This window comes from Canis lupus, chromosome 38 (genome assembly GCF_011100685.1).
Source record: "Canis lupus familiaris isolate Mischka breed German Shepherd chromosome 38, alternate assembly UU_Cfam_GSD_1.0, whole genome shotgun sequence".
In the NCBI taxonomy this organism is placed as follows: Eukaryota; Metazoa; Chordata; class Mammalia; order Carnivora; family Canidae; genus Canis; species Canis lupus.
The window spans coordinates 21,147,715-21,174,162 of NC_049259.1; the positions used below are offsets into that span (position 1 = coordinate 21,147,715).

Below are 26,448 nucleotides of genomic sequence, written 5' to 3' on the forward strand. Positions count from 1 at the left end.
ACTTGACACCTAAGTAACAAATGATCTAATCAAGAAATGGCCAGAAGACACGAACAGACATTTCTCCAAAGACGACCTGCACATGGCCAACAGACACATGAACAAATGCTCGACATCACTCAGCATCAGGGAAATACAGATCAAAACCACAATGAGACCACCTCACACGGGTCACAATGGCTAAAATTAACAAGTCAGGAAACAACAGATGTTGGCGAGGATGTGGAGAAAGGGCAACCCTCTCACGCTGCTGGTGGGGACGCAAGCTGGTGCAGCCGCTCTGGAAAACAGTAGGGAGGCTCCTCAAAAAGTTAAAAATAGAGCTACCCTATGACCCAGCAATTACACTACTAGGTACTGACCCCAAAGATACAAATGTAGTGACTCGAAGGGGCACCCGCACCCCAGTGTTCATAGCAGCAATGTCCACAGTAGCTAAACCATGGAAAGAGCCCAGATGTCCATCGACAGATAAAAAAGAGGCGAGATATATATACACAAGGAAATATTACTCAGCCATCAGAAAAATGAAATCTTGCCATTTGCAATGACGTGGATGGAACCGGAGGGTATTACACTGAGCGAAATAAGTCAGTCAGAGAAAGACAATTATCATCTGATCTCACCCGTATGTGGAATTTAAGAAAGACAAATCGTAAGGGACTCTTAACCATAGGAAACAAAGCGAGGGTCGCTGGAGGGAAGAGGGGGTGTGGGGATGGGGTAACTGGGTGATGGGCACTAAGAAGGGCACGTGAGAGGCACCTGGGTGGCTCAGTGGTTGAGCGTCTGCCTTCGGCTCATGACATGATCCCGGGGTCCTGGGATGGAATCCTGCAGCGGGCTCCCCGCAGGCAGCATGCTTCTCCCTCTGCCTGCGTCTCTGCACCCCCCCCCCCCCCCATCTCTTGTGAATAATTTTTTTTTTAAATCTTAAAAAAAAAAAATTAAAGAAAACGTGACAAGCATGTAGAAGTCTGAATCTGGACATTCTGCATGGGCATCGACCCCCCTCCCAGGGGGGTTCCATTTCACCTGCATCACCCCCTTTTTCCCAAGGACGGCAGACGACACCCCACTCCGCCAAGGAGGAGACAGCACGTATATCCTGCCCTCCCACAAGGCAGGAGGGAATCCCAGGGACGTCAGAAGAGCCCACGGTGTCAATGAGATGGAGCTGCCCAGCGCGGCTGCTTTGCTCCTCAGGGTTGGCAGACACGCCGTCTCAAGGCCCATCCATGCTCCACCAGTGGATATTCTATCTCAATCTACCCTTAACTTGTTTCTGGGGGGCTGGGAGGAGGCTTACAACTTTGAGACTGAGTCCTGCATTTAAGGGTCAACAGAGCCAGGCAAGCTGCCTTCAGCAATTAACAGGCTGGAGGACAAGGTCCTTGGAAAGAGAAAACTAGATCTGTCCCCCTGGGGAAACGGGCAGAGGGCTCAGGCCTGGAAGCTGGGCAGAACCTGGGAGAAAGCAGGAGAACACCTTGGCTGTCTGGCCTCAGACTGACCCTAAGCTGTGCTCTGAGGGTCGGTAGGAGGGAAGAGATAGAGCCTGGGCCCCCGGAACCGCCTGTCAGCAGCTGGCGTGACCATGGGGAAGGCGCTCCACCCTGCAAATCTCCACTTCGTCATCTGCAAAGGGCTCTGCCGAGCAGGGGTCAGCATAACCATCACTTCTTCTAGAAAGAGGTTTCCAAAGGGTTCAGTCCCTCCATCCTGCACATGAATCCCACCACGGAGCTGCTGCTTTAGTGGAGCTTGGCTGAATGTTCACACACGTGTGATGACCTGATTGGCCCTTGATCCTCTGATCTGTCAACTTCATCGGGGCAGGGACGGTGCACTTTTTAAAAACCCTCACAGTTGGTGCCCCAAACGCCCAACAGCACATGCGGACACGTAGGAAGTTTCAAATTAACACATGTTGACAATTGAATAAATGATTAATTGAGCTCCTGAATGTGAAAATGATCTACAAAACAAGAGGCACAATGGAAGCGTTTGTGATGGATACTTGGTGTGGATGATGACAAGAGAATTAATCCTCTTAGCTGCTGGAAACCATTCTGCTTTCATTTAAGTAACAAAATTGCTGCATTTGAAGGACACCATAAGGAGAGGGGCTCTTACAAGCTATCCCATGGTGCCCTATTTCAGGATTCTCTTCATGATCATGCCAAAATATCCAGCTCATCTGTGTTCAGAAGCAGTACTGCTTTATTCTGATCCATTGCTGGTCACTGTGGGAGACTTGGTTGAGTCATCCGGGTTTTAAAAGGCAAGAGGTCTACTGCCTAAATCTGCTGGGCATCTGGTGTTGGACCAAAGACAATGCATTCTGGACATGGGCTAGGCTGAGAAAAGCACCCCACGGCCCACCGACCCCCACATTTACTTGAATCCAACTCTATACCCAAACTGCCATGGGCACCAGGAACCAAAGGAAATTGCAGTGGCCAGAGCCCGGGAGAGCTTGCTCCCCCATGCTGATACATTCACGGGAACAAAGGCCTTCCAAGTTGCACAGAGCTGGTCTGGAGATGGAAGGCCTTTATGCAGGTTTCCAAGGAGATGACTCAGATGCTGTTACCATAGCAACTGTTGCTACCATCTATTGTCCATCACCCCTTGACAGAAAGGCAAGGGGGGGGGTGTGGTTTGATGGAGAAGGAAACAAGAAGGCTTGGATTTAAGTCAAGATGAAAACACATATTGGGAAGGGTCCCCCTAAAGACTTCTATGGTATAAGTAACAAAACCTCCAGTGTCCAAAGGAAATGAATCTGGGACATAAGTGTTTACGGTGTGATGTTATTTGTGTTGGGGTCGGGGGTGAGTATCATGGCACATGAAAATGACCTCCACCCATCTGTTGGGTCCTGTCGTCTAGGCTCTCCACAGAAAACACTCGGGTGTATGGGTCATCAGCACGGTCTGCGGCATGACCCCAGAAGCTGTAGGGCCATAAGGAAATGGATGTAAGCTGTCTACTTTTTCCTCTCTTTCCTGCCAAAATGTTTTTTTTTTTTTTTCAGGTAAAAGAGGGGCATATTAGAATATGCCCTCAGACTTTTGTTGCTCCTATCTCTTAATACCCACCACCAATAAAGTGTTAACTTCTTTTCAATCGAATGAGAGCAGCTTGTGGGTAAATTAGAAAAGGTCCATTAAAAATAAACATTTAGAAATGCATATGGGTCATGGGAGACAGACTTGGCATGGCAGTCTGAAGATCAGAATTTAAGGTCAGTCTCATCCCTTATTATATGCATGACCTTGGGCACTTTACCTGCTGGGTCTCAATTACTGGTTTTATCCCACGGAGACAGTAACTGCCAGTCTACTTCATACAGTATAAAACCTTATCAAGGAACCGTCCTCTTGTGTGTCAAGCACCATGGTGTTGGTCACACCCACAATACCAATAGGCTCTTAACTTCAATTACTCCAGACAGGACTGTTATAACTCTTTCTATGTAATCCAACTTTTTGTTTAGAAAATACCTGGTTACCTAGCCAATTACTCTGACACTAAAAATTACAGGTGACAAAACAGGGTAAGTCCCCACACAGCTTTCTGGTTATTTTCTTACCCAGCCTTCTGATTATTTTCTAATAAGACCATATGGAGGTATCAAGTCTGACAATTAGACCTGGCTTTTCCCCCAAGGTAGTCTTGGGAAGTCAAATTTCAATTGGGAATAGGATGTTGAAGTTAGAGGAGGAATTCTCGGAGGAGCAAGGGATGGCCACCAGATACTGTTTGGGGAAAACCAAGGAATGAATCTGGCAGGTACATTGTCGAACCTGGTACACTGAATTTAGGGTAGCGAATGGGAGTTAGGAAAGATCTAGAGTCCAGAAATAGAGAGTAGAAACAATACACTGCAGCTATCGCAATCCAGAAAGTCTTCATGTCTCTCAGATCCTTTAGGAAGACAACGCCACGTTGGAAATCCATCCAACAAGCACTTGCTGAGCTGCCAGGTGGACCCACAGTCCTCCAGATCTGCTCCAGGAAGGGAGCTCCACAAGTCAAAGGAGGCATTCAGGTGCACCGGATGGGGCAGAGAAAAAGAACACACAATTCAGTTCCTCCAATTCTGTACAACTTCCTTATTTATGTTTTTCTTTCAAATAACACTGCTGTGCATTGTTGGGATACTCTTAGATCAGGAGCACACGTCCCGATGTATCATCAGACAGGAGGGGTTAACAAAGAAAGAGGCAAGAGGAGCAAATGCCTTTCCAATCATGGCCTGCTGGCACTGGCTAATCCTACATGCTAGGAGGGAGGACACCAGGACATGCTAGGTGTTCTAGATCTTGTGCTTAGGTCCCTCTTGATAACAATCAGGAACCCCGCACCAAGTCAAGACCACAGAATCAACAGGGGTCACTGAAGGACAGAGGCCAAAGGGACTAATGCCCTTGGTGCCAGCAGGTGAGACTTACACTTGGCTTTAACTTTAATTAGGATTCCCACAAAATGACTTCCGGAGCTTTAAAAATCCCTGACTCCCACAGTTTGCCCAACTTGATGATGGTTGCATTGCTCCTCAACAACAGCTTCACCGAGGCTGATCTCTCTAAGGAGAACAAACTGGTCAAGCTCTCCCCAGATCTCCCCTTGACACACTACCGCATGGAGAGCGCTGGAATGTACCTGACCTATCATACACGGTTATCCTGGCTTCTCCTTCTAGACTTAGAAAGACTGAGGCTAAGAAAGCCAGTAAGGGACTTGTCCCAGGGTCAAGAGCCACATAGGAGCAGATCCCGGGGCCAGAATCGACTTCTCTTGACACTCATTACAGAACTGCTTCCAACCCATTACACCATTATCAACACATGGCCATCCTAAACCCATGCAGACTAACTCTATCTCAGCTCGACTAACATCTCTGACAGCAAGAACTGCGTCTTTTGGCCCTCATGCTCGAACACCCAGCACCAAGTTAAGGTACCTAGGAGGAAAGCTAAAGCATCTCCTAATCAACTCCCACTTCACTCCAAATGCCCGTCTCCACCATAGCATCCATCATTCCGGACTGCCCTCGGGCATTGCTTTCTCTTTCTCTTGACTGGACCGTAACATCTTTAAAGACAAGAGGGGACTATGGCTTACTTCCTGTGTGGATCTCAATGCCCAACACCTATCAGGAACTCAAAAAATAAAAGAGATTCTAAAGCAAGTCTCAAACCACCCACACACATCACTGAAACGTTGGCTATTTCTGGGGCAGGAATGATCACTCTACCCTTCCCTGAAACAATTTCTTTTCTTGGCTCCCAGCTCTTGACTCTTTGGGAGGAATTCTAGCCACAAGGGCATCTGGCCAGCCATCTTTAAGAGGGGTCATAGTGACCAAGAACATCTTTACCCCCTGAATGTGTTAATGTTGGTATCAACAGAATGCTTTAATGGAGCTAGTTTTTGAAGCTAGCTGTGATCTTTAAACCTTGAAATGTAAAGAACCCATCATCACCTAGCAGCACATTAAAATAGCCCACCCGGGACCTACAGGAGAAAAAATGACCAATTCTACTGCCAAACAGAACAGAAGTGTCACTTGACTGGTTCTAAATGACACTCTGACACACTCAAAAAGTCAGCATATGAGCCCAAACAGATGTTCTCAGTCTGACCCATTTCTCGACTAAACTTGATTAGTTGGCAGGATATGAAAAGGTCTCACTCACAAAGCAATGTCTAAAAAGCAATGGCTGATGGACATCTGGGTTGTTTCCAGTTTGGGCCACTACAGCTAAAGCTGCCATGAACACGCACGGACACACACTTGCATTTCTCTCGGGGAAACAAATACCTAGAGGTGGAAAGGCTGGCCCACGTGGTAGGCCACGAATATGTGTGTCGAACATTTTAAGGAACAGCCCCACCATTTGCCAAAGTGGCTACACCTTCTTCCAGGCCGCCCCTCCTCCCAGCAGTGTGTGCGAGTTCCAGGACTGCGACATCCTCACCAACACTTGAGAGGGTCACGTTCTTTCGATTTTAGCCCCGCTTAGGGTCAGCCTATTATTTTGTTTTAACCTGCACTTTCCTAACGACTACGGATGCTGAGCATCTTGTCATGGTCTTGTCAGCTGTGTATCTTCTCTGGTTTAGCATCTATTCAGATGTTTTCCCCATCTTTGCAAATGGGTTGTTTGGCTACGGGTGAATCTTGAGTCCTTTCCGCATTTTGGATACGGCCTTTACACAAGAATGTCTGTCTCTAGCAAGTGCTTCCCTTACAGACCAACTATCCTACTGATTTCCCCTAACCGTTCCCTCACCCCACCAGACTCTCCTCCCCCACTCTGGTACCGTAACCATCTAAACATTTCAGAGAGGGAACAGGCAATGCAGGCTTCTAAGCCCCCAGCGTCCCGTCTAGCCACAGTTCACCAGGAAGTGGCAGGTCTTCTCCAATCCCTGACTGTGCTCCGGTCTGCTTAGACCTCACACACTTCGAGAAAGAGTTTACATAAGTATGGGTCTTTAAAAATACATGGACTTTGGGGCCCCTGGGTGGCTGGAATAAGTTAAGTGTCCAGCCCTTGATTTCGGCTCAGGTTGTGATCTCGGGGTCATGGGATCAAGCCCTGCATCAGGCTCTGCATGGAGTGTGAAGCCTGCTTGAGATTCTCTCTCCCTGCCCTCACCGAGCGCACGCTCTTTCTCTCTCATAAATAAATAAGTCCTTAAAAGATATACTAACTTTAAGACGTTCTCAGGAGGGAACATCTCAACCCCCCCCACAGAAATTTTGGCCAAGTCTAGAGACATTTTTGCTTCTCACAACCGGGTGGGGAAAGAGCTGTTCTGACACCTGTAGGTAGAGGCCAGAGATGCTGCTAAACACCCACAAAGCACAGGTCAGCGCCCACGACAAAGAATTAGGTGGAAACCCTGCTTTAGGTCCTCTTGCAGGTGCTGCTTTTAGGTAAAGCAATATAGTGCGAGGGCAACACTGATTTAAGAGCAGGAAACCTGAAGGGATTCTCTTAGCTCCGTCGCTAACTAGTTGTAGATCTTCAGGCAAAGCAACTAACCTCTCAAAGCCCCAAATTCCTCATCTGCAAAACGCAAGGGCTAACCTACATGACCTTTCAGTTCTCCTCCAGCTGCAAAGAGACACAACCCTGTGGCTGTTTACTCAAAACTAGACAGAGCTTGGAGCAGCCACGAAACTGTCCTTCAGGTTTTCAATACTTCTAGTTTGATGAGATGGCGACAAAGGTTGGTGTGAGGGAACCATCTCTGAGAACGTGTCTGGTGGAGGAGGATGGGGCCAGCTTGCGGTTGTCATGGGGGGAGGGGAGTTGGGGGGGGGATGAGCAAAATGGGTGAAGGGAGTAGGAGGTGGTTTCCAGTCGGGGAACAGAAGGGTCAAGGGTGAAAGGCTGGGAACACGGTCAATGGTCCCGCCATAGCGTTGAGTAACGCAGTCGTCAGATCGCCCCGTTGTACACCTGAGACTCGCAGGACATCGTGTGTCTACTATACCAGAAAAGGGGGGAGATCAACTGCCGACCTCAGCAGGGCTCCTGCCTCGACAGAGATGGCGCAGACGGCTCGGGCTGCCAGGGCCTTGCCACCAGATGCTCCCTAGAGAGAACTTGCCCCCCCCCCGGGCCCCCCCATCCGCCCTCCAACTCCACCTGCTGGCTCAGCCCCAACTATCAACATGAGCTCGGCTAAGGGCAAGGGTGTCTCTCACGGCAGAGCAGCTGAGAACCTTCCAGGCCGATACGCCTAGCAGAGCCGGTCTCCAGCTCCAGACGGGGATGGTGTCAATGACGTAGCGTCTCTGAAAATCCAGACAGGGCCGTGGCAGGAGGCGCGGTCACCTCCTAAAGGACCCCGGGCCTCCCCCTCGGCCTGGGCTGTACCAGCGCTGCCGTGGATCAGGTCCTGTCACCGCGCCCTGGGGCGGGCGCAGATCCTGCACCAGCTCTTACAACAGCTGTTCTGTAGGTTCAATGAGATTGAAAATTGCCCCTGTGGGGTCTCTGCAAGGATGTGCACGCAGCGCACGTCTCAGGCAGCCCGGGGTACGGTTCCTTCATTGCAAACGGACTAAAAATCAGGAACGTGCTCACCAGGAGCACCCTGCGTCTCAGGAATAACCTCCCGAACCGCCCACAGGTACTTCTGCTGAAAGCACTGGGACCTCCGCAGGCACCAATGGAGCAAGAGGACACGAGCAGGCCTGCTGGCAGAGAACGCTGCCTTTGCTGCAACAATAAGGACGCGGTGACCCCCCCCTTCCCGGGGGGCGACAGCGACCGTGGGTCGCATCGCTCACCGCCACCAACCCTCCTCCCCGCTTTGCTCCCGGGCAGAGGAAGGCAGGCCTCCCACGGGCAGCGGGAGGGAGACCCAGGAGGCAGGAAGCGAACGCCTTGGCCTCGGACAGGAACATTCTCAGGCTGGGCCGCCCCATCGCCCACTCGTGTGCTTCCCATGAGGCCAGCGTGCTGGGCCTCCGAGCGGCACACTCACGCTCCCCTCGGCCCCCAGACGCATCTGCGGGCAGCTGGAGCGGGGCGTGGGCCTAAGGCAGAGAGCAGCATCCATTACCAGCTTAAAGACAGAAGAGTAGGTTCCATTAGTGACGCCGGGGACTCCTCGTTAATCAGGCTCCCGCACTGCCTGCTGCGTGTGTGGGTGCGTGTGCGTGGAGTGGGGGAGCGTGTAAGATCAGGTCTTCATTAAATTGCTCATTTTGCTTTTTCTCTTCTACCTTTGCCCACCCCCCCTTCCCAAGGGCCAATTAGCAGAAGCAGAGCGAGAGCTGGAGTTGGGACAGTCGCTGTGGAGCCAGCTTCCAAGCCCAGGCCGTGGGCCCTGTGTCCCCTCGGTGCCTGGAGGCTGACGGCCATACAACGAATCCCAACGTCTCTAATATCATAATCACCTTTTTATTTTGCTCAGACGTCCACGGGTCGGGAATGTGAGAGAGGCTGGGGGGCCACCGGCGCTCGGGATTCGCAGCCACCGAGAGGCCCGACGGGGCAGGGCCGGGCACGCGGGAGGGCGGGCTCGCTCACAAGGCGGCAGGCGGTGCTGGCCCCCGGGTCAGGTGAGCGGACCCCTTGGCAGCTGCGTCCCCTCCGAGGGAGGGAGAGCCGTGCGGCCTCAGAGGTCCAGCACTTGTACTGCACTCTGCGGGCCACCCGGAGACCCTGAGGTCAGCCCCAAACCTGGGAGGGGGTAGTCCCACCCCAGCTCCCTCGATGACAGAAGTGTCAAAGATTTTGCAGACAGGTTTTTAAACCCCCACACTGGCCGGCTTGACTTTGAAGGTCCCCGTCCACCTAGGGGGTCAGGGAACATGCCTCACGTATCACCCATCAGGGGAGAGCGGAGGGTCGGATTTTAGGAGATAGTTCAATAAATAGGCGATGAGTGAATGAACAAAACAACAAATGAGCTTCCAGAGGGAGGATCTGTTTTTTGTGTGTGTTTTGTGTTTTTAAAGTCAAGTTACTTTCCTTGAGACTCCTTTTTCCTCCTCCACTGCACAGTGGGGGCACCACATCCAACCACCATGGGACTGTGGCCAGGAATAACTGAGGTCATGTATGAGGAAGGATTTTCATTTCCCCCTTAGTATACAAGACTGGCGATGGCACCAGGTGGCTCGTCCGTGTCCACAGAGCTTGGTGGACCGCCACCCCTCCGGCCCTCGCAGAGATCCGTCACCCCGTGTGGCTGGCTCTCCCTCCCCTTGGCAGCCTGTCTCCATCTCACGCTCCTCCCGGACAGGCGGTGTGCGGATCAGAACCTGGTGCCTTAGTGCGAATCTCTCTCCCCTTCTGCAGGCCAGCCTGGGGCGGGTCACTCAATCCTCCTTGGGCTCTCATTGGCATCTTCAAGAGGAGGATAAGATAATACCCTACAGGGAGCCCTGGGTGGCTCAGCGGTTTAGCGCTGCCTTTGGCCCAGGGCGTGATCCTGGAGTCCCGGGATCAAGTCCCACGTCGGGCTCCCAGCATGGAGCCTGCTTCTCCCTCTGCCTGTGTCTCTGCTTCTCTCCCTCTCCCTCTCTCTCTCATGAATTAAAAAAAAGAAAATCTTAAAAAAATAATACCCTACAGTCGCGTTAAGGGTGAAACGTGTCCGTGCGCGCTGTGCGCTCAGGTCAGCTAGCATACAGCAGGTGTAATTAGCTACAGTCACCGGCCCCGCCCCTCACGGATCCCCTTTCCCTCTCCACTCCATGCTCTGCCCATAATGAACACCCTCCAGAGTCCAAAAAGAGTTCCGTGTTTTCTTGCACTTCTGTGCTGTTCCATATGCAACTTCCTCTTACGGGGATTAACTTAGAGGACTCAGACCAGCCCCTGGCACATGCTGAGCCACTATCCCAGTGTTGGCAACTAGGACTCTGCCTAGAATGTTCTTTCCTACCTCCTCTCTGCTCCCCTTGGCTAATTCCTCGCCATCTTTCAAGTCTCAGTTCAGATGTTTCCTTCCAAGCTCACCCTCTCCTCTCAAACCCAGGTCAGGGATCTTTCCAATCAGGCTCCAGTTGAGAAGTGCACTCTGCTGTAAGGGCCTTCCACCCAGGTGGCTTATGGACCTCTGCAAATGCCACCCTATGAAACAGCAAAGAGCTATCAAGGGCCCGGAGGAGTCTGTCCAGGGGGGTACAGAATGTGTTACCTAATATTTCCCTGAATGGTTCAGAAAGCACCGGATAAGGGTGCTGCCCCAGCTGCTGCCCACAGAACCAGAAGATGAGACTCCTGAGCCACATGCCAGGTGAGGAGGTGTGAGACACACAGTCTCTCTCTCACACACACACACACACACACACACGCGCGCACACGCCATTCAGTGCCACCGGAACTTCTCAGCCAATCCCAGAAATCAGTGGGGCCCTGCATTCAATAAGTTGGCAATAGTTGTAGCTTATTAAACAGGAGACACAGGAAGGCAGTAAAACAGTCTAACCTGGGCAGTTAAGGCGCGGATCTCAATGGGTCTCTAAGGCGGCAGGGAGGGGAGTGAACGTGGGAGGAAGACACGAAGCCTGGTGGTAGGAGCAGAACCAGGAAGCCTGGGAAGCCTGGTCAGAGCTCTGGCTCCATGCTACTGAGGCAAACTGCCTTCCCTCTGTATTGGTGTCTCCAAGTGTCAGCAATAGGGCGGTCTTTCTACGTCCTGCAGCTATTCTGAGACTAAAACCAGGTAAACGTAAAAGCCATGTAAAAGTGGATAGCTCTCTAAGTTACTGTCATTGGGTTGTAGGATTCATTCCTCTGTATTGTCACCCTGCTTCCACGCGGCTTTCCTACAGGGATCCCCCCACCACCACCAGCCCTGCATCATCTTCATCCTTCACAGTGGTCCATCTGTCTTAGCCAGTCATGTGTGACTCCTCTAGATACATATCCAGGCTTCTTGAGGGCAATGGTCACATCAGGTGTCTTCTTGCATCCTTAAAGCTCGGAGCCCAGCACCTGGGCTCCCAGAATACAAACCTGTACGTATATATGTGCAGATGCATACGTGTTTATTTTTCTAATCCTCAAAGAAACTGACCACTGGAACAGCAAACAAACCCCTTCAGTGACAGGCACCAAAGGGTAGTGTTATCTTAGGCCAAATTTCATTATCCTCAAAATAGAGCTCCAAAATCCTAGCTGATGCAGTCCACTGAGTTTTCCAATTCAATAACTGAGGGGGAGGGGAAAGAAAAGAAAGCAACTTGCATAAGAGAACATGAGCCATAGACCGCAATGGTTACTTGAAAGACTCATTCCAAAGCTGAGCCTCGGCAGCCCACCTGCAGGCACCTGCACATGGGTAGGAGCCATCTGGAGCTCATATCTGATTCGGCTTCAGTTACTCTTATAGTAAAAGACTTTTTATCAAGACTATTATGGTCCCATTAGTTAAAACAGATGTTAAAACAATGAATCACCAAAAAAAAAAAAAAATGTGCATACCTTGAGCATTTTCACATGAGCACAGAAATGTAGGTTTACTGACATTTTCGATGCACACTGGTGATCCTTCCTCTAGGGGTGGGTCCACAGATTACGCAAGGAAGACCTCGGGCAGTTAAACAACACAGACCCTGATTTCTAGTTTGCTTTCCTGCAAGTGCATGAAGAGCTTGAAGATGACACAGACTTCTGGATGCGGACTCCTCCTTCCACGGCTTCTTCTTTCACTTCGACTTTCTTACCATTACCATCTCCACACCTAATTCACCTGCAACTTCTTTTGTAGCAACTCACTTTTTTTTTTTTTTTTTAAACCAGTTTTGTTCGAAACGCTCAACTTCGTTTTCTAAACACAGCAATTACAGGCTATTAGACGTTAAAGCGCTTGGAAGAGTGCCTGGCACACAGTGGTGCTCAATCCATGTTAGCTCCCTCTCCTCCCACTCATTCCATTTATGTCATGATCAAGTTATTCAGTTACAAAAGCAAATTTAACCGGCGCAGACAGGGATAGGCGCTTACACAATTGGCTCTCGCTCTGCACTCAGCCTTCATGGCGGGAGAATTACTGGGACACACAAACATCACATGAGCATAAAGCAACAGCAGCCATTAATAGGTTTTGCAAAAGGAATGGAGACTAGCAAGCAAGTTCAATGAAGATCACCTAAGAGTGGCTTCTCTGATTACGTCCCTTAAATCCCCCACTTGCTTCCCTCTGTGGATACATCGTCAAACCACAGCCAACATGAAAGGCAACACAGGCTGTGACCTGCTCAGAGACACCCAGCTGAAGGAGTTAAAGTGAGGGTTACAGCCGGCCACGCTCCCCTCTCCAAGCCGTGCATCCCTGCTCGGGGCTGCCCGCACCCAAAGGAAGAGGCGCTTGCTTTCCCGACGTGGCACGTCCAGTCTCCCCCAGTCCTGCCTTATGCCCTGTGTTCTTCCTCGTTCGTGACCTGAAGCCAGGTGAGACTACTAACATAGGGCAGCATACTGTGAATGATGCCTTCATTAAAAACAACACCCCGGTCCTATAAAGAAATGCCTGAGTATGAAATGTGATTAATTTTCTCGCAGGCCTGGGGGCGCCTGGGGGGCTCAGCGGTTGAGCGTCTGCCTTCAGCTCAGGGCGTGACTCCAAGATCCCAGGATCAAGTCCTACATCAGGCTCCTTGCAAGGAGCCTGCTTCTCCCTCTGCCTATGTCTCTGCCTCTCTCTCAAATAAATAAAATCTCAAAGAGAAAGAAAGAAAGAAAGACATCTCTCCGGCCTGGCTCATGCAAACTGGGGCCGTGCTGAGCCTAGCCGCGTGCCCGGCTGTGTACCCGGCCGTGTACCAAGTGCTCCACGGGCCTCCCACTCTGCCCTCCGAGGCTGACTGTGAGCAAAAGTAACAGCAACTGTATCAGTTTGTATTTGCAGAGCACACTTAGGTTTTTCAAAATACAAAGCTGACCCTTTCCCTGCCAAGTCTCCCTTTACGTGGGGGTAGCTGATGGCGCGTCAGAATAGGTGGCCGTGTCCACTTGAGTTGAGCATGCTTTTAATAAAGGACTTGGTTGGGGATCCCTGGGTGGTGCAGTGGTTTGGCGCCTGCCTTTGGCCCAGGGCGCGATCCTGGACACCTGGGATCGAATCCCACATCAGGCTCCCGGTGCATGGAGCCTGCTTCTCCCTCTGCCTGTGTCTCTGCCCCTCTCTCTCTGACTATCATAAATAAATAAAATTAAAAAAAAAAAAAGGACTTGGTTATGCTTTAATTCTTTAGCTCTCATTTTTATTCTTGTCAGTCAACTGTCAATTGCCTGCATAATTTCAGGCAGAGGTAATCCAAAGTCCTAAGTGCCTAGAAATTGAGATTGACCAGCATCCCCAACAAACCAGGCACCACCCTAAAAAAGGGATTGCTCCTCAGTGGGCCTTAATGCTGAGTTCTGGTGCAAAAGACGGGAACGGGGGCGGAACACCTGGGGGCTCAGCGGTTGAGCGTCTGCCTTCAGCCCAGGGTGTGATCCTGGGGTCCCGGGTTCGAGTCCTGTCCTGCATCAGGCTTCTTGCATGAAGCCTGCTTCTCCCTAGGCCTGTGTCTCTCATGAATAAATAATGTCAAAAAAAAAAAAAAAAGAGCAGAACGGAGAGAGAAAGTGACCAGCCTAAGGCCTTGGGTGAGGGCATGATTAGTGGAACTCTGGCAATCAAATCCTCAAATCCCAATACCCTGACCTCTTGTCCCAGCAGCTGCATTGCCTTTCCAGGGTCTGTGTTAGAGTTAAATGGCTTAATAAATGCTTTAGTAGATTGAAGTCAATGTTAGAAAACGGATCCCGCCTGCACGATCCGTGGTCCTCCTAATAAGAATTTACCCAATTAAATAAGAACACAGGTCTTAGACCTGAATGACTTTAGCTTTCAGTCTGAAGTTCCTGAAAAGATTAACTCCAGAGTCCCTGCCAGAAAGGAAGAGTCAAGAGTCTTCTCTGGCAAAGCTGAGCCAGCCTCCAAGGTAAGTAGTGGATAAACTGGTTGAAGTTACCACCCTCCCACCAGACACCAAGATGAGTGCACGGATTGTGCTTCCTCGAGGGCCAGAGGTGAGGCGAGGCCCCGATGAACATGTTACCGCCCAGATGCCACACTTCACTCCCAAGTAACCAGCTGGTTAGCCACAGGAGGCTGCCCTGATGACTGTGGAGAGGGGGGCGGGTCAGGGAGCAAGCTGGTGAGAGGTGGCCCTGAACCTGCCAGCCTCACTGCGACTGGGGGCCAGCCTGGGCACCCTGGGTTTAGATTTAGAGATTCCATCTCTCTCTCTTTTTCTTTTTTTAGGTTTTATTTATGAGAGACACAGAGAGAGAGGCAGAGACACAGGCAGAGGAAGAAGCAGGCTCCCCACAGGGAGCCCGACGTGGGACTTGATCCCAGAAACCCGGGATCACAACCTGAGCCAAAGGCAGATGCTCAACTGCTGAGCCACCCAGGTGTCCCTAGAGACTGGAGGAACAAGACTCCTACCCACCCCACACCCTGCAAAAAAAAAAAAAAAAAAAAAAAAAAAAGTGGAGTACTCTTTTCTATTAGGATGGAGAAAGGAATCAGAAGCCCAGAAGGACAGACTTGCCCCACGTCCTCAGAGCTTCGCAGGGCTGCATGAGGGTTGAGGGGGTGGGGGGCATGTGCTTTAACAACAGGCAGGTGGGGTCAAGTCAAGACGGTCTCCTGGGGTGCCCTCGGACACACTGCTTGAGCTTGCAGCCCCTTAGCTGCCCAATACGAATGGCATGTTGTGAGGGAGGAGTCACCTGAAGATACTTCCTTGAGGATTAAGTGAGATAGCTATGGAAAAACACGGAACACGGATTCAGGCATTTATCAGGGCTCAATACAACGGTCACTTTTGTGCTTAGCAACCGAAGAAACACTGACACGGCACCTAATGTGGTAGGTTTTCAAACCTGCTGGTTGGCATTACAATTGGAGAATGACCAGTGGAGGGACTATAGGGTTGACCCGCCCTGTAGCACCTAAGATGGAAAGGAACCAAATGAGGTCAGTAATGAAATTCAAAATAGGGATGCCTGGGTGGCTCAGCAGTGGAGTGTCTGCCTTTGGCTCAGGATGTGATCCCAGGGTCCTGGGATCGAGTCCTGCATCAGGCTCCCCGCAGGGAGCCTGCTTCTCCCTCTGCCTGCATTTCTGCCTCTCTCTCTGTCTCTCATGAATAAATAAATAAAACCTTAAAAAAAAAAATTAAAAGGCCTTCGCCAAAAGTAGGTGATAGGTGAACCTCTTTGGGATGAGACGCTAACCAGGACACTGCCATCATGACGTCACGCCGGGACTAGGAGAAGGGACGTGAACTCCAGGCTCTATTCCCAACCCGCTCTGAGGATCCTTCTGGCCTCCGTTTCTCACCTCTATGAGCGGGGCCCAACGACCTCCACGTCCCTTCCAGCTCTCAGGTTCTTTATTTCTAGGATTCGTTCAACTGATGAGACAGGGGCACTGATGAGAGAGAGGTGTCGGCCGAACAACAGGACCACACGTATGTGCATGTGTGGGGTGTCGTGGGAGTGGGTGAGGTGGGCTAGCATTCCTGCCACGCCAGCCCCGCGTGGACCAAGGGACGGAACACTGGGAATTAACCGCCCTCACCTTTGTGTAACTGCCTCTTTGCCTTTTGATTAAGCAGAGCAGCATCCAGGCCACCAAAGCCTGCCTCCCCTGGGGCACACGTCTGCACCACTGACCGCGCTCCGAGAGGCTGAAGCCTTTGGCGCTTCAGCCCTGACGATCCCCTGGTGGCCCCTCTACAGGTGTGCCCACGGGTCAGGGCCTACAGAGGTGTGGAGGCCGAGCTGGGGGAGGCAGGGCAAGGGAAGCGAAAGCACCACTGTGAAAGCACCAGCGCCGGGGCAGGTGGAGGGAAGCCCACGAGCAAACGTGCAGCCAGGGCCATGCTGGATGCTCCTCAGGCAATCGAATCGAGACGGGGAGAAGAGCGTTCAGTTGCAGGGAGACAGGTAAGAGACCCTTCAAATTCAGGTGCGCTGCGGGAACCTCTCCACCAAGGGCGAGCTGTCAGGATCAAGTCCCCAGGGTCTAACCTCACGACCTTAAAGAAGGTTTTTAAGTGGGTGAAAGGAAAACTCTCCCGTGTTGCATCTTCCCCACGTATGAAGGACTCGCTGAGGGACTTCTCAGATTTACAAGAAGTCGCAGCCCAACTCTCCATGAACGGGGAGGTGGAGACTCAGGCTGCACGCGCCCCTTCCAGAGCAGCACATGGAAGGAGAAGGGGCCGGAGTCAGGGTACAGTTGTGGGACCCCAGGAGGAATGGCCTCTTCTCCTGCGTGAACACAAACTCGCCACTCCATCTGGCCACGAACAGAGGGCAGGGTGTGTTTCGGGGTGGGGGGTGGGGGTCCTCTTCCAGGGACGCTGAACATGCACCTGTGCTTTCTGGAATGGGCTCGGGAGTTCCAACGGCACATTCTGCATCTACATCCTGCGATGTAGATCTTTTCAACCAGACTGGGATGGTGGAGAGCAGGGCAGCAAGAGTTTACAGGAGGGCCTAAGCGGGGAAGGATGGGGATGGAACACGGTACGGGGTACAGAGAGAAGACCAGACGGACGGGCTCTGCTTGGGAGGGGCTGAGAAGCTGGGGCCCCTGGAGGCGTAGGGAGCACAGATGCCAAAATGATCCCGCCGACTTCGCAAGAGAAGAGCATCCACCGGAAGACACTGCTAGAGCGCAGCTGCGACACGGCCACGGCCTGTCCAAAAACGACTGACTGTCCACCATCTACAGAATACGATAGAGCGCTCAGCACCCCATGTGGCTTCCCATCCTCACTTCATTAAACCCACTCTGCTCCAGGGACACCCGGCCACCTCACTCAAGTAGACCCCAAGGCACGTGCAGGTTTGAGAACCACTACACTGGCTTAATTCTGACGTGCACAGACTCTGAAGCTGGGCTGTGGAAATTTGAACTCTGCAGCTACGTCTTGCTACCTATGTGACCAAGAGCAAACTCCCCAGTCTCAATGCATTTGTTTCCCCTCATAGAAAATTGGGAGAAGCAGCCGTACCTACACATTGGAGAGTTATCCCAAGGATTTGAGGGGAGTATCCACGACCGAATATTTAACAACAGGATCTGGTTCATAATAAAGTCGAAAAGCACTTGCTTCTTTCAAATTTATACAGTCCGATTTCGAGTCGGTCCCGTGGACCTTCGACCTTTCTAGGCCAGACCACCATAACGCCGAGGCAGGCTAACAGAAGCAGGACACCAAGAGAGTCCCACAAAATGAGCAAGTGCCCAAAACGGTCTCACAGCTGTGTCCACAGACCCCACACGTAACGGTGCAAAAGGTCACAGCACTGCCCATCCTCAGCTCCCCTGGGGAGAAGAAAAAAAGAACCTCTACCTTTTATGACAGAGCAGAGGGGATAAAATGCTTTATACAGAAGAGGCAAAATAAATCAGTTCCAATAATGGCCTTTTAATTCCCTGATCCCCAAGAGGAAAAAAGGAAATGAACAATGACTAGCATTCCAACGATGGCCATTACCAAGCAGCTTTTAACAGAAACAGCATAAACCACCTTCCTCTCATCCAGAAATTCAGAGATTGCAGTTTCTGTCACCTTGGGGACTCCTGGTCATGACTTTTCAAACTCGGAAGAGCATCTGTGTTGCACGTTATAAAGCCAGGTTTGCACACTCATTGGAGTCAACTCCATTTTAATTATGACCAACTAGGCCCGAGGGCCTGGGCCCCCGTAAGCCTCGGTGCTATGAGAGCATGGATTTTATGTCAACTCACAGTGTGCTCATTAAAGAGAATCTGAAAAATACATAAATGTAGGAAGAAGAAACCAAGCAGCCTGGTACCACTTCCCGAAGATAACCATTGTTAACATTTTAGTGCATTTCCCTATCTTTTATTAATACATAGGTTTCTGTTCGGAGCTGTTGTTGTTCCAAAACTGACATTCTATTTATACACAATGCTATGTGCTATTTGACTTAGCACAATAAAAGCTTCCCCCCTTCCAAATTCTTGTAACTTTTTAGAACATCAATATTCCATTATGTGGCCACATAATTATTATAATTATGAGCCAGTTATCAATTTATTGCATCTCAGCTCCAAATCCACGATGGTATGACCAGCTTTCTGAGCAAATTGCACTATTCAGCATGGTAGCCACTAACCACACAGCGATGGGCATTTGGAATATGGCCGGTGTGAACAGAGAAGTGCTCTAGGTATCACACACACACTGGATTTTTTTTTAAATTTATTTACTCATGAGAGACATACACACAGAGAGAGAGAGAGAGAGAGAGAGAGAGAGAGAGGCAGAGACACAGGCAGAGGGAGAAGCAGGTTCCATGCAGGGAGCCCGATGTGGGACTCGATCCCAGGACCCCGGGGTCACGCCCTGAGCCGAAGGCAGATGCTCAATCACTGAGCCACCCGGGCGTCCCCACGCACTAGATTTTGAAGACCTAGCACAACATGCATAAAATAGCTCAATAATTTTCAGACTGATTACATACTGAAACAATATTTTAGCCAAATTGGGTTAAAAAAGAACGCACTAAAAAAAAAAAAAAAAGAACGCACTGTCAAAAATCAACATACCCCGGTTCTTTTTTGCTTTTTTAATGTGGCTCCTAGAAAAAGTTTAAATCACATATGTGACTTGCATTCTATTTCTACTGGACCGAGCTGCTGTAAACATTTCTCCTGTGCCAGCTGGCACGACATGAGGTCTTGTCAGCAGAGGGTGCTGGAAGGACATTGCGGTAAGAAGGGTTTCTCCTCCAAGTTCTAGTGCTTTGTTCTCGCTTCCCTAGCACAGTGGGTGACTTCCTGGCCCCTGGAATGTGGGAGACTCAGTGGCACGCATCCTCCCCTCACTGAGTGCCCAGTGACTTCCCCACCATCCAGTGGGCCCCGGACTCCCTTCTCTCTCAGGAGATCTAAACTTTGGAGGACTCTCTTTCCAAATTTATCCTTCCTTGAAAATTTACCCTCGGCCCTAGAGCTCTTATTCTCTAAAACTCTTTTTTTTTTTTTAAGATTTTATTTATTTATTCATGAGAGACACACACAGAGAGAGAAACAGAGACACAGGCAGAGGGAGAAGCAGGCTCCACGCAGGGAGCCCGACACGGGACTCGATCCCCAGGACTCCAGCATCACGCCCTGAGCCGGAAAGCAGACGCTTAACCACTGAGCCACCCAGGCGTCCCTCTAAAACTCTTTTTACCCCTCACGCAGTTAGTTCTCATTTACTAGTTAATAATTCTTCATATTAAATTTCCCCTGGTCAGATTATTGGTATAGTTTCCGCCTCCTGCCTAGACCCCGGATACAGAAGTCCCTGATGGAGTGTCAGCGAGGCTCTGAGCGCTGGCCTCGCACCCTCCATCCCCCTTCCAGTCTTTTTCTCCCATATCCTCTTCCGTCCTCCCCGCTGTCCATTCCCTGAAAAGCAGAAACATCTCCACTACATGACTACCACCCTGTCATCATCATCCAGGGAGCACCTTAGGAGCTCAAATTAATAAGTCCATTGAGAGCTATGCCTCCTATTAACAAATATTTACTTAGCTCTTGTTACATGAAGGTAACGTGCTGCTGTTGGGTGAGAGGACACATGCAGAAAAAAAGAAATGGAAAAAGGAAACAGGGGCCCCCAGGTAGCTCAGTGGTTGAGCATCTGCCTTCCGCTCAGGGCATGATCCCAGGGTCCCGGGATCGAGTCCCACATCGGGCTCCCCGCAGGCAGCCTGCTTCTCCCTCTGCCTGTGTCTCTGCCTCTCTCTCTGGGTCTCTCATGAATCAATAAATAAAATATTTTAAAAAGAAGAAGAAGAAGAAGAAACTGGCTTCAGCACCTACCAGCCTAGCAAATAAAAATAGAAGCTACAAATCACTATAATATAAAACAAGAGAATCAAGAACAAATTACAAAAATAAAAGGCAGCCGCTAAGCCATTTTGGGTGCCCCCGACTGGCCACAGGAAAATATACAAAGGAAACAAAAAGGACTTTTTGGAGCTGTCCCTCTCCTCACCCCAGGCACCCAGCCAGCCTCTTATTAAGCGAAGGTTCTGCTCTCCACCAGCAGCTCGGACGTTGTGTCTGCCCAGGCCTGGCTCCTACTCTCACGCTGGACCCTGCCTCCCCGGCCCCCGAAGCCACAGGCAGGATACACACCCCAGAGGCAGCCCTGGCGACAATCACAGCCGTCAGGATCAGCCCCACACCCCAACGTCACCCCAACTCCTGCCTCTAATAAGAGACTGAGATAGAGGCGCCCAAGTCGCACAGTTAAGCGTTTGATTCTTGATTTCGGCTCAGGTCATGATCTCAGGGTCGAGAGATCAGGCCCCAACTCAGGCTCTATGCTCAGGGCAGAGTCCGCTTAGGATTCCCTCTCTCTCTGCCCCTCCCGCCTTGCTCGCTCTCTAAAATAAATAAATAATAAAAGATTAAGGTATTACCTGGTCCCACAGAAATCCTAGTTCGAGAGTTCCTAGGACTCGTTTTAATAGATTCCAGTTCCCTGCCCAAGTTCTGCACCTTCTCTTGCCCCTTAAGCTTAGGATCACGGTTGTTTTAAGGCCCCCGTGTGGCAACCACGATGCACGAGGCTCCGGAGCCGGTCTGTTCCCTCTGGTTCTCTTCTTGCTTCCCATTCGGTTTGCCTCTCAAACATCCGGTTGTGTGTCCCGGGCTGTCCTACATCGCATACGAAACACCAGCGAGTAACGTGAGGCTCTGAAAGACCCGCTCTTCCCCCGAGCAGAATCCCCCGAGAGGATTTCTGTGCTTTCCGCGGGTGCGTGGACAGAGCAGCAGCAGCAGCACCTCAATCCAGCCCAGCTGATCAGGGACCACGAGCCGGCCTTGTGGGCGCCCCTCTATTTCCCGTTTGCACCCCTCCCGACACAGGACCTGTCAGGGCTCCCAGCCAAAAGCGGGGGTGTTGACCAGGACCCCTGTCTTGGGGTGAGCCCTGGAACCGCAACATGTGCCCCAGTTCTGCACGATCCCCGAAAGTCTGCACACCTGTTCAGCCTCTTCGCGGCCACTTACACGCCAGCAAAAAAAAAAAAAAAAAAAATAGCGAAGGGCAAGTGGCACCCTTTGTCAGGGGTCACCTGGCCTTCCCTTCTCCCCTGGGACTCACCACCTCGGTAGCGGCCACGCAGGCCTTTCATCATTTATGTTCACACACACGATAGGCACCGTCAGTGCTTTTCTGGTGCTCCTGGTGGAAGGATCGATGGGCAATTGTTGTGCCAAAACCAGGGGAAGCCCAAGGAAGAGCTGGCTGTGTATTCGGAGGCTTGGGCCCGCCCTCCAGGCTCTTCTCCTTCCAGGCTTTCCCGCCCTCCCCATGTGCGCCACCTCAGGTCGGGGACACCGCGTGTCTGACCCCCGCCACACCCCGACCGTAAGCCCTGGGTTCCCGCGGCCCAGATCTCCACTCGCGGGTCCACGTTCTCGGGCAGCACGTGCCGCTCCTCTCACCGGGACGACCGCCCCATCTCTCTCTGCAGTTCCACCCGCGCACGCATCGGGACACCTGTTGGGAGTGCCGCGGCCTCTCTCCGACGTGGTTTTCCTCGAGCTCCAGGTCTTTGTCTGCAAACACATCTGGCACAAGCATTGTCCCCCGCTTACGTGCCTCCCCCTGACTCCTGACACCGTGGCGGGGCCGTGCCCTATGGACAAGCAAAACCCTGAACAAGGCCGGGAGGCAGGCCCTTAGGATCTTCTCCTTTAGGAACGAGACGCAGGCTAGCTATCAGACGCGTGGTGCTGCAGAGGCCCGGGCCCCTCGCTGAGGACCACCATGAACGACGGTCCCCAGGGCACAGGCCTCATGCTGGGGTGTGGTCAGCTCTCCTGCCACATGCAAGGTGCACAGATACCCTTTTCTGGGGCAGGTTTAAAGTCTGAGAGAGCACTCCCCCTCTTTCATTCCTGGTCCAAAAACTGTTCCTTTTAGGTTTTAATTCAATTGTTTTTATTTTTTTAAAAGATTTTATTTATTTATTCATGAGAGACAGAGAAGCAGAGGGAAAAGCAGGCTCCCTGCAGGGAGCCCAGTGTGGGACTCGATCCCAGGACCCTGGGATCACGCCCTGAGCCAAAGGCAGATGCTCAACCACTGAACCACCCAGGTGCCCCTTAAATTCAATTTTTAAAAAATATTTTATTTGAGAGAGACAAAGAGTGCAGAAGGGGAAGGGAGAGGCAGAGAGGGAGGGAGAAGCAGACTCCCCACTAAGTGGAGAGCCTAATGAGGGACTCCATCCCAGGATCGTGACTGAGCCACCCAGGTACCCCCAATATTTTTAACAAATATTTCTAGAGGAGAGAACAGAGGAGATTGTGTTTAGAACAGAGGAGAGACGATTCTGAATGTGTTTACCATATTTGCAAAAAGTGCACACAGAAATGTTCATTGGGCCCTCTTAAATATTAAAAAGCAGCCTTTAAAATATTAAACATCCCCTAAAAATGTTATACATTTTTTAATATCTAGAAATTGATAATTCAGTCACAAATGCATGGGGGGGGGAAGACTGGGAGCATATAATCGATAAATATTAAATGATAATTCAACGTTATAACTCAGAGTGATAATTTTATTTTTAGCTTAAGCACATTTTCTGTAATGGTTATTATGTCGTGCAGGATGCTTTTCTTAAGCTCACAACCCAAAGGGAAACGAATGGTGCAAGGAGACCCACTTGTCTTCCCCTGCTCCCCCCACCCCCTGCCATGGCCCCCAGATAAATTGGCCCTCTGGGGAGGAAAAGCTACGAGCCTACAGCAGAAACAGCAGAGCGCAGCAGGCCTGTGGCGGAGGCTCCTAAAGACGGGAGGATTTAAGAGCTCCCTGAGGACAGCACCAGCTTAGAAAGACGAGCGAGGGATCCCTGGATGGCGCAGTGGTTTGGCGCCTGCCTTTGGCCCAGGGCGCGATCCTGGAGACCCAGGATCGAATCCCACATCAGGCTCCCGGTGCATGGAGCCTGCTTCTCCCTCTGCCTGTGTCTCTGCCTCTCTCCTCTCTCTCTCTCTCTCTGTGACGATCATAATTAAAAAAAAAAAAAAAAAAAAAGAAAGACGAGCAAGCGGAGGGCTAAGGGGCCTATTCTCACTGGCTCCCTAACTAGCACAGAGCTCAGGAAGACATTCAGCCTCAAAGGAGGGAAAGTGAGCTGACCCCCGCCTCCAGGAGAAAGGAAACAGGTAAGAAAGCTAACGATTCAAAGTCAGGAACAGAAAGAAAAAAAAAAAAAAAGTCAGGAACATCTTCCCCAGAAAAGCCTTCCCGATGACCCCAAACTAACATCAGGGTGCGCCGTTAGGTCCCCATCACACCCCTTAACGACTTCTTCAGGGCACCAGTCAATCCACAGGCTCACAGCATCACAGCACGGCTACCGTGTTCCGTGTGAGGTTAGATCCCCGCCCTGGGGCACAAGCCCAGGACCTCAAGGACTGTGTCCTGCCCCTTCCCTGCTGAAGCCCCAGGGCCCACTCAACGTCTTTTTTTTAAAGATTGATTCCTTCCTTCCTTCCTTCCCCACAGAGAGAGGCAGAGACACAGGCAGAGGGCGAAGCAGGCTCCCTGCAGGGAGCCCAGTGTGGGACCCCATCCCAGGACCCCGGGGTCACGCGCTGAGCCGAAGGCAGACGCTCAACCACTGAGCCACCCAGGTGTCCCTCGGTCCAACTTCTCTCCCATGAATGTTGCACACAAGCAAAAATATTCTTATACCGTTCCTTGTTTTTAAACAAAATGTGCTTAGTTTCAATTTTTTAAAAAGATTTTACTCATCTATTTGACAGAGAGAGAGAGAGAGACAGTGCGCACATAAGCAAGGGGGAGGGGAAGAGGGAGCAGCAGCTCCCCAAGGAGCAGGGAGCCCGAGGCAGGACTCGATCCCAGGACCCCGGGGTCATGACCTGAGCCGCTTCACCGCCTGAATCCCCCAGGCGCCCCTGCTTAGTTTCATTTGTGAAGGGAGAACCACCTGGGCTGTGAGTAGCCTCTGGCTAAAGCAGGGGGACTATGGGCTTCCACGCCAAGGCCACGCTGGGGATTCAGGACTGAGCCAGTGGAGAGCAGAGGACACCCCGAAGTCACAATCCTCGCCCCTTTTGAGCGGACAGGACTGCAGGGTTGGCAACCTGATGCTCTTAGCCTGGATTGGTTGTGGGATGAGAAAGCGTTTAGGAAGTGGAACAACAGGGGACGTCCCTGATGCTCTGAGGCACCTGTAAGCACCTGTAGGCCCGTTAATCCTCTTCAGGAAAGGGCAGGCCTAGCATGACGTATAGGAAGCGGCCCCCCCCCCCGCCCCCCGATTCACGGTCTCCACGCGGCCTACCCCACGGGGAGGCCCGTGGCTACTCCTCCACCCGAGTCACAGGCGGGGAGGGCACGCGGCGCCCCTGCTGCCTCTGGCCTACGGAGCTCGAACAGGGCCGGGGGGGGGGGGGGGACGGACAGACCAGAAGGCCACGTTTCCATGACTAGTTGTGCTTTGTGTTGTGACGACAGTCCAGGCCTTCGGGAAAGGGGAGAGCTTCGAATAAAATAAAAATGAATAAATAAGAAATCCCGGGAGTGACCACCTCACCCTGCCCCGGGGTTCCGACAACACTGAAGGCTCCTGGGGGACCAGAAATCCTCCTTTGGCTTCAATGAGAAGCAGGTGGGGTGGGGTGGGGGGGCTGGCAGCCATCCCGTTCCTGGCTTCTGGGCCTCGGGTCTATCACTGGGAAGAGAATTCCCATGGGGAAAATCGCTTAGTACCTTATTTTTATGGAGATGCTTCATTTTCTTGGACCCTCATTTCTCCCCCATTTAGGTGTCCCCGGGGCCATCCTGTTTTGCTCATGATCCCTGGGCCCTGGCCTCCCTCTGAGAAGGTCGCCCTGGACCCGGGTGGTTCCATCCTGTAAAGACCAGGGGTCTTGGCCAAAACCACGCAGAGGATGCCAGCCGATTCTTGGGGCAACAAAGATAGACGCCCTCCCCAACTTCTTGTTCTCTCCCCTTCTGCCGAAGCTTCTCTGGATCAAGTCAGGCTCAGGGGAGGGGCCCGCAGCATTGCTTCTGTCTTCTTATTCAATACACCCTTCTCATTTTATTTTTAGTTTTTGTTTAAGCAAAACTTTCTATCAGGAGCATCGCCCCCTCGGCGTCACAGCTCCCTGCCTCCAAACAACACATATTTCTGTTTGACCTTTCTCGGAGCTCCCAGAGTTCCGGTTCTAAGACCGTGTACCTAAAAGGCTTGACTGCCCTGAAAGCCAAATAATGCCTTAGGTTGCCACGGGCGTGCTTCCTCTACTAACAAAGTTCATTGTTCTTTCAAAGCCAAGTCTCCACCAGAGAAGAAAAGAAGTTATAAATGTCAGAAGCAGGAAGAAACTGCCAGAAATATAGTCAACACTAAAACAAAAAACAGTGCCTTGAACACAGAGACAGGCCATAAATATATGAAGGGATGAACGGTCTCCAAGACTCAACCCTCACCTTGCTTCCTGAGTGGGTTCCTGAGCGGCACACACCCCAAGCCTAGTCCCTCCCTTCTCTGCCTCCTCCAGGAACACTCAGAGGTCTTGAGTGACAGGCGTTAGGGCTGCAAACTCTGTTAATGACAAGGTACTGATTCCACAGGGTTTCAACCTGCAAATGCAAAGTGCCAGGGAGTACAAATTAAAACCATTATTTACATAAACCTTCTAAAAGTGAACTGGAGAGGCGCCTGGGTGGCTCAGTCGGTGAAGCGTCTGCCCTCCGCTCAGGTCATGATCCCAGGGGTCCTGGGATGGGGCCTGCGTCAGGCTCTCTGCTCAGCAGGGAACCTGCTTCCCCCGCTCCCTGCTACTCCCCCTGCTTGTGTGCTC

At 51.4% G+C, this 26,448-nt stretch overlaps 1 protein-coding gene and 1 long non-coding RNA gene across 3 annotated transcripts in view; one reads left to right on the forward strand and one right to left on the reverse strand.

Annotated features, from left to right (window-relative positions):
• The window catches only part of LOC609484 (nitric oxide synthase 1 adaptor protein), a 264,616-nt gene that overhangs the window by 96,075 nt on the left and 142,093 nt on the right, over positions 1 to 26,448 (reverse strand).
• Positions 15,831 to 26,448, forward strand: part of LOC111094523 — a 39,079-nt gene continuing 28,461 nt past the window's right edge. For both annotated transcript variants that reach the window (XR_005385803.1, XR_005385804.1), the window contains exon 1: positions 15,831 to 16,496. This is a non-coding gene — a long non-coding RNA (uncharacterized LOC111094523). The remainder of the gene's footprint in view (positions 16,497 to 26,448) is intronic.